The sequence below is a fragment of the Lipotes vexillifer genome, unplaced genomic scaffold (assembly GCF_000442215.2).
Source record: "Lipotes vexillifer unplaced genomic scaffold, Lipotes_vexillifer_v1.1 scaffold121, whole genome shotgun sequence".
Lineage (NCBI taxonomy): Eukaryota > Metazoa > Chordata > Mammalia > Artiodactyla > Lipotidae > Lipotes > Lipotes vexillifer.
The window spans coordinates 201,283-210,260 of record NW_006773122.1 but is presented as its reverse complement, the minus strand read 5'-3'; positions in this window follow the sequence as shown (position 1 = coordinate 210,260).

Sequence of the window (8,978 nt, the reverse complement as noted above, 5' to 3'; positions counted from 1 at the left end):
GGCCCGTGAGCCATGGCCGCTGAGCCTGCGCGTCTGGAGCCTGTGCTCCACAACGGGAGAGGCCACAACAGTGAGAGGGCCGCGTACTGTAAAAAAAAAAAAAAAAGTAGGCTTTCAAAAAAACGCTTTTCTTATGTCATTTAGTATTCTGTTTAATTAATGCTTACGTAACATTTTGTCATTTGCATATATCACAAGCTATTCTTTATCATTGGACATTTACAGTGTAAACAATGTTTTATATAATGAATAATGGTGAAATGAACAGCTCTCTAAATAAATTATCTTATATACCCGTTTCATTAGGATAAAGTCCTATAAGTAGAATCATTGGATCAATAAATATGTACATATTCAGGCTTCTGTTATAAATGGCCAAACTGTCTTCTGCAAAGACTTAAAAAAATTAAACAGTTTACATGTTTGTCTTTTGTAGAGAGCAGAGAATCAGTTTCTCTACGTCTCTGTTAAAACTGGGAATTAACATTTAAAACTAATTCAGGAGAAGCAAATGCAGCTTATTTTTATTTGAATTTGCTTGTTGCATGCTAGAGAGGTTGAACATTTTTTTCTTTTTCTTTTTTGCCATTTATATCTCTGTTAATGATTGTCCCTTTCCTACTTATTCTTGTTTATATTGAGGGCTTTGTATCTTTTTCTGTCATGTATGTGAAACCTCTTTTTCCAATTTTAAAATTTGCCTTTTAATATTGAAAAGTGTTTTTCATTCTGAAATTCTAATTCAGTATAGTCAAATCTGTAGATGTTTTTTCTTTACGTAGATATTTTCTTCTTTATGTGCGTGAGGATCTATATAATCTCAAGTTTAAAAAACTCACATACATTTTTTCTACTTAAGAACTACATTTTAAATTTCATTCTTAAACCCATTGTAAATTATTTTTGGCATATAATGCAAGATGCCATTCAAATTTTTATTTCAAGTTCTTCCTTTGCTATTAAAATAGTCAAGTTTTTTTTAATGTCTTTTTGAGTGAATTTTGTTGACTTATCTTTTCCTAGAAAATAATCTATTTCAATGAGATTTTAAAAATTTATTAGTGTTCTTTATACTGAGAAAGAAAATCTTTCTCATTTCTAATATTTTACATTTGCTTTAGCTTTCTTCTCACATTTTCTAGAAGTATTTATTAAAATTGGATGGTCCCTTGGATAATCTATTCAAGTCAACTTATCAATCAATTAAATTCATTCCTTTTTGCTGTTGGATTTATTATTTTTGCTAACCTTAGTTTATTATTTTTCTAATATTTTCAATGCTTAATCCATTTATTTCCACTTTTTCTTGTTGAATAATGACACATGTGAAGTTATAAATTTTAATACGTGTATAGCTTTGGCTACATCTCATATACTTCGATATGTAGAAGTCTCAATCTTTATTATTCTTGAAATAATTGGTAATAATGATTTTCAGTTTCAGCCAACACCTAGTATTTAGGAGAGTATTAATAATTTCTAAGTTGTTATTTTAAAAACTTGAATCTAATTTCTAGGTTTATTGCATTATGATCTGAAATGTGATCTATACATATATTTTTGCAGCTTATTGAGGTGTTCATTGTGGCTTAATAAATGATCATTTTTTTATGACTCTTTCATAAGTGCTAGAAGGAAGCTGCATCCCATTATTGTAGGGAAGCCCAGTTTGTTAAATCATAATTAATTTACGTTATTTATGTCCTTGTCTTAATTTTTGTTCACTTTTCCAGTCAAAGATTTAGGTGTATTTAATGATCTCAGTACTATTTTTTCTCCTTAATATCTATATAATGTTATTTATTTCAAAGAAATTTCTTGGTGCATAAAAATCTGGTATTTTTCACTATGCGTTTTATTCTTTCTAACATATTTGTTTTTTTTTTTTTTAAGGCTTCTTTTTTTGAACCCTGAACTCAACTTTTTTGGTAACAATATTGTGATCCCAGTATTTTTGTTAAGTTGCCTGTCATGTCTTTCTCTATTTCTTTAGTTTTGAAACTTTTTCTGGGTGTATATTACTAGGTTTTAGAGATGCTTTTCAATAACATGGAATTCATTTGTGTGTGTGGCAAGTGTTTACTCACTTTGAGAGCTGTTAGTTAAGAGAGTTGGTAAACTCATTTGTATTTATTTTTAATGTCTATTATACAGTCTTTTATGTTACTTTATACTTCATTGTTTTATTCTCTGTGTTTTATGGAGTATATGTTGCTATTTTTTTCCTAGTGTTTTTGAATAGTTATATCCTATTTGTGATTACTTAAAATGTTTGTGAGAACAATATATAATCCATATTTATCTAATTTTGTCAAGAGCAAAACTGTATTTACTTTAAAACATTTATTACGTGTTTAGTAAACTTCTGATGTCCTACATGAACATCTCACTCTTTGTTAATATAATCTTGGGATTTAGATCTAGATTATTCATGCTAAATTAGTTGTTCTAGAGTTGTAGTTATGGAGATTCATCTCACTACCTGATTTTAGTGTTTACTGTTCATCTTTTTATACCATCAATCCTCTATTTCTGAAGACTTCCTTTTTTTTTTTTTTCCTCCTTTCTTTGCTCTTTGGGGTATACCTTTAAATAATTTTTTGAAAGAAGTGAACACAGCATGTTTTTCTGAGCCCTAGCCTACCTATACTAATTGGCTGAGAGTGATTCTTAGGTTATAATTCATTTCAGAGCAGAAATATGAGAACTACCTGATTTTTGTTCCTTCATAGAAATCCCATTTTTCTCTTTTTAAAATCACTGCATGCATATAGTATTATTCCCTTTATTCATATAATTTCTAAAAAGATGATGGCACTTTTTTTTGTGAGGGTGGCTTTTAATTGATCAGGAAACCAGTGGACCTTCTCAATATGTATATTCATGAGTCTTTTCCATCTGAGCACATTTCATTTTTGTGTTATCTTTGGTTATTGCCACTATTTCTTTTTTTCTAATGGGATTTTCAGAAATGCTAACTATCTACATATTAGCTTTTTATTTTCTTTCTTCCAATTTTCTCATGGTTTTTATCTTTTGCTCTTTCTCTTTGCAGTCGTGGGAGAGCATCTCACATTACTATTGTGATTTTCTACTTTATCAATTATGCTTATTTACTGCCTCTCCTGTGTAGTTTGATTCTGTGATTATATTTTTAGTTTTTGTTAAAACTTTCTAAACATCTCATCCATTTTTACTTCATTCTATCCTTTTACCTCATTGGGTCATATCGTATTTATTACCTTTTCATATTGGCCATCTGTTCTCATAGCTTTCTGCTTACTTCATGAATGCTATATCTCTGTGCTCTCTGTTGAGAATATAAAAGTTTTCTCAAATTTTCTTCTGTATCTTGCAGTAGATTATTTCTGGGGTCTTTAGGGTAATCTTCCTTTTCCTTTGTTCTGCATTTTTTCCCCCACGAAGCCTGTAACTTTTTTTTAACACTAGTTATCCTTCTAAGTATCTCAAAACCTTCAGTTTGTCGATATTCAAGGATATAGCCTTCCCCTGGCTCTCATCCAAGTGTATTTCTGTGGTGATGGGTCAGCTTTACAGCTAGAGGGCAGTGTGATGTGAAGAGCTCACCGTATGATTTCTAGTTTCTTAAGTATTCATCTATGACAGTGGTCCTCAACTGAGGGAGATTTTGTCCCCCAAGGGACATTTGATAACGTCTGGAGACACTTTTGGTTGTTACAAATTGGGGAGGAGTCTGTATCTAGTGAATGGAGGCCAGGGATGCTGTTGAACACCCTATAATGTATAAGATACTCCCCACAAAAAAAGAATTATGTGACCCTAAGAATTAATAGTGCCAAAATCGAGAAACTCTGATCTATGACACATCTATGATCTCTTCTGTTAAGGTGGCATTTCATCCTAGTCCCTCTATCTTTCTTTCTGATACTCTGAATCAATAGAACACATGTAAAATCCAATTTTCAGTGTCGATTGCTTCCCCAAATCCTTTTTTTCTTCTTTTCCAGATTGAATAACTTTATATATACAAATGACATGTTCCGGGATGCAGTTTACCATTCCCAGCTCTCCCTGCTTTGTGCCCACAGAAGTGCTGTCTCTCAAAGGGTATAGAATTAGGGCGTTAGGAGTAGCAGTATGAGAATGGGTGGATCAGGGAAGGGCTTCTTCATTCATTTAGCCATTTAGCAAATATCTAATTAGTGCGCACTGTTTATCAAGCACTGTGTTACGGCCTCCTCAAATGGCAGCATCCATGTACTATCGAGATGGCTGTTTGGTGATTTGCTCGAGTCTCTGGGTAGGGCAGAGAGTAGGGAGATACGTTTTTAGGGTTTCAGGAGATGAAACCTGGTATACCTGGTATCTTGAGGCAATACTTTGCTAAATTTTTCTCTAGCAAAATCAGCTGCCTCACCATTAGTAAACATTCCTACGAGAGTCTGTTTTTTTTTTTTTTTTTTTTTTTTTTTTTTTTTTTTTTTTTTTTTTTTTTTTTTTTTTTTTTTTTATTATGAATTTTTATGTGTTTTCCTCTATCGTCCGGATATTTTAGCGGGCAGTTGACAAAGACTGCATCAGGGGCTAATAAGCAGATGCATTTTATAGTTCTGTTTGATTTTTTAATAAGTACATATTATGTCTCTCCTACCAAACTCTTCCCTCCTTGAAAGAATGAGCTACATTTTATCTGTCTTTGTAACCCTCATGGAATCTTGTGTAATGATATTTGGCAACTACTTGTTCAGTGATAAGGTTTTATCTGCATTCATTACATGAGGACCAGAGAGAATTTACCACATACCTCTTTGGACTGTATAGTGTGGCTGAAGTATGGCTTAGTGATTTGGCTCTAGAGACAGGGTTTGTAGAGAATCTGGGCAGTGTGACCTGTAGCTCTAATGTGGACATTTTGACTGTCCTCTCTGCGGAAGATTTTAAGCTGCTTTCCCCATCATCTGCAGAAAAGCCCGTATGTGGCCCAGCAGCAGCAGCAGTTATAGCTGCTTCCTTTTTGTATTTTATTGGTTAGAAATACATTAACTGCAGAACCATGTGGCCAATAAGAAGAGGCCAAGGCAGGCATCATAAATATGGGGATAGATCATCTATGATAGCCACGGAGTAACCTTTTTCTTTTGCTCTTAGCCATGTCTGAAACTCCCTCCCTTTCCGGGTGAGCCCTGCAGCAATTATATCAATAGCATGAACATCTGGAGGCCCTCAGGGAAGCATGACGTGGAGACATTATATAATTCAATGGGCTAGACAGTCTTTGGGACATGTCTGCAAAGCACTTGGGCACGGAAGCTGAAGAAAGACAGGAGGGAGGATAAAGGGCAAATAAATATCTCTCACCCAGATGAAGGCAAGAGTGCACACCTGGTTATTCCAAACACCATTTTCTTGTGCATTTCCCAGTAAGAGGACTTGTTTTAGGGTTGGCACGTCCCTGTGCCATAATTTCCATGTATAAGTACCTGGCCTAGCGGCTGTGACCTTGGACTTGGGTTTGGAAATCCTGGTTATAGTCCTGACTGCCCCTCATCAGCTGTGTGACCTTGGGTAAGCTCCTTTCCCTCTCTGGGCCTCAACTGCCTTATGTGTAAGTAAGGGAATTGGATAGAGAATCCACAAAATTCTGATTCTGTGACATGGAGAGGCATTTCCTATCCTTGTATAGGAATGAGTTTTGGGTCAGCAACTTTGGCAGGGCTATTGAGAGTTTTGTCACACTGGTAAGCAGATGCAAGCAGAGGGTCACACCAGCTGCAGAATCTACGTATGAGAACAAAGCTGCTTCTTTTACTTTCTCTCTTTTCAAACCCCTTCCTTCCTTCTACCCCCAGCACATTGCGCAAGTGACCAATTCCACCCATTGCCTCTTAAGCATTGACCTGCAAGTCACTGAAAATCCTGTCTGCCTCAGTACCAACCCTGTCACTTGATTTTTAAGGACCATAGTCATCCTCACATGGTGGGGTGTCAGGGTAGTCACGATTATAAAGATAATACTATAAGGATGACACTATTATATATTTGGACTTTATAGTAATGACCATCATTTATTGAATACTTATATGTAACAGGAATGGTACCAAGGGCTTTACTTAAATAACCACACTAATAATAGCTAATACTTATTCAGGCTTATTATGTACCAGTGCCAGCCAGGTACTCTTGTAAATACTTTACATATATATTTAATCACTGAATCCTCATAACGATCAATTGCAGTAGGTACTGTTATTATTAGCATTTTACAGATGATAAAACTGAAGCACAGAGAGGTTAAGTGATTTTTCCAATGTCACACAGCTAGTAAAGAGTAGAGCTGGGCTTGAACCCGTATAATCTGATGACAGAGTCCATGCTTTTAACCACTACATTATATAGGCTCCACTGTCTTTTTTAGTTGTCTCAACCCTGTGAAGTATTTATAACTGCCCTGGTATTACAGTTATAAAAGCTCGGCCTTAGAGAAAGTAGGTAACTTGCTTTAGGTCACACAGCTAGAGCTAGGATTTAAACTCAGGGATGAGTGACTTTAAGCCCAGGTTTCTAATCATTGAAGCTTGTCAACAAATGCTTCACTGATGAAACAGCCCCATGAGCTAGCCCTGTCTGATCTTATCCTGGCCACGCATCAGATGAGAGAGTGGAGGCTCAGAGAAGTGAAGTATCTTACTCGGGGTCCCACCAGACTCTATACTTCCTTCTTCAGTCCCTGGTCATTCATCCATACCTATCCTGCGGCCCCAAAGAATGACCACGTTCCATTCGTCACTGAGAGATGAGGCTGGACATGAAGATATTTATAGCAGAGAAAATATGGTGACTGACATTCTCACTTTGCTGGAAAGGACAGATGTGAGATGCCTTTTCTGAAAGCAGTCTTCGATAAAGGGAGAGGAAGACAACATGAAGACATCAAGTCCCTGGGTGGAAGGAGAAGACATGATGGATTGCAGAGAGTTTGCACAGAAGGCGGAGGCTCGGGGGGTTGACGTCAAATCTGCGGCTGCACAATTTTAACTGGGAACGCGTTTCATTTAAGGCTGCACACCTTTTCTGCACTGAATCAATTTTCTCTCTGTAAAGTTGGGTTTCCTGCAGCACAGATACTTTTCCAACCCAGCCTCATTGCCAGGAGTCCAGTTTCCATCCAGAGAAGAGGGAGGGGGTTGGATCTCCATCCATCTCGCCGAGGGCTATTGAGCAGCCACAGCTCCAAGGCGAGTCAGCTGCGCAAGTGCGCTCCGGAAGAGGACGCATGGGTTGGGTGGCGGCGGGGATGTCGCAGATGGAGGTCGTTGGGCTGCAGTTGGGGTCGAGCGGAGAGCTGAGTCCCCTCAGCCCCGTCTGGCAGCCCTGCAGCCCTTGCTTGAGACAGAAGAGAGTGCTTGGCTCTTCTGCTCGCAGCGATGCGTGGTTTGGGAGACGGCGAGAGAGGACCGTCGCAATGCAGAGGCGGCTAAGGCAGTCCCCTGGGCTCTCATGCTGGGGGTGGAGCCAGGCAGAACAGAGAGGGTGGGTGACCTTTCAGGAGCTGGACAACTGGTCAGCAAGTGTGATCATTCAACCCATTTTCTTTTGTGGGGTAGAAGGCAGGTGGGGGTGGGACAGAGCATTATTCCCGTAGATCTGGGATGATTCAGAATGAGGCAGAGGTCAAGGATCAAGCAAGAGCTGAGGACGTCAGCAATGGGTGACCTCCATGACTTGGGTTATTAGGGCATTTTCTAGTCACCATAGAGACCCTCAGATATTTTGGATTGAAGGGTGGTGAAGGGGAGGGGCAAGCATCCTTTATGTTTAGCGGCTGGGAAAGTAAAATAAGTGCCTTTAGAACTAAATTTGGAGTTAAGGGAATGAGGTTTGCCTTCTTGCCACTGCACTAATTTGCTCTGTGACCTGAGTGAATCCTGTCACATCCCTGAGCCATCTGTGATGGGGATATTAGCTGCGCTGTTTCCCTCGCAGTGTTGACAAAGATCAAGCAAAGCACATCTCAAACAGAGATTTGGTATAACATCGTGAACGTGGCAAATCCCACACCTTGTTCCTTGTGAAGAACTGTAAAGTGACTAACAGAGAGGTCTGGGATCAGAGAAATGTCACACCTCCCCAACTTGGGAGGCATTGCATTGGTGGTGCCCCTCATGAGGCATTGCATTGGTGGTGGGGTCTTATACAGGTAATGACAGAGCCAGAATGAATTGGCCAGGTCCCACTTTGTGACGGGCAGTGACCAGAACCCCAACGTCCAGTCCTTGGCAATAGGGCTCTACCCGATAGGTAATATTTGTCATCCTAAGCTCTTGAATAATGGTGAGTTTTTCTGCACCAGGGCAAAAATTTCCTTGCTGCCCCTGGCGGTCAGTTGTTTGCCGTGGACAGCAGTCTGAGCAAGTGACCGATTCTCAACGACGTGATGCTGATCCACAACTGACAGACATGACTGACCAGAAAATGGGCAATAGACCCGGGGAAGAGTGGGGTTGGAGGAGACTTATGGGTCACCTAGCCCAGCTCTCTCATTTTATTGTAAGGCTGGTTTCGGTGTATTCATCACTTACTATGTGCACGTGAAGCTTGAGTTCTTCCCTTGCGTTATCACATGTAATTCTGTGAAGTCAGGACCTTTACTCTGTCCTCTACAGATGAGGGACTTGAGTCATAAAGAGGTTAAGTAAGATCTGGGGTCACACAGCCAGAAGTGGAAGAGACAAAATTTGAGCCCAGGTAGGGTGTGCTCTTGGCTAAGTGTATCCAGCCAGTGACAGAGCTGGGTCAGGAGCACAGAATTTCAGAGCCAGCAAGAAATTTAGGGCTCCTCAGCATTCACTTCCTCCTTGTGTAGGTGAAGATACCGGCCTGTAGAAAGGGTAAGGCTGTTCTGAGGTCTGTCCCCCAGTGAGTCACTGGTAGAACTAGGATGCGAACTCACGTCTCCTAACTATCCACCAGTGCTTTCTTTCACTTAGGCTCCCCAA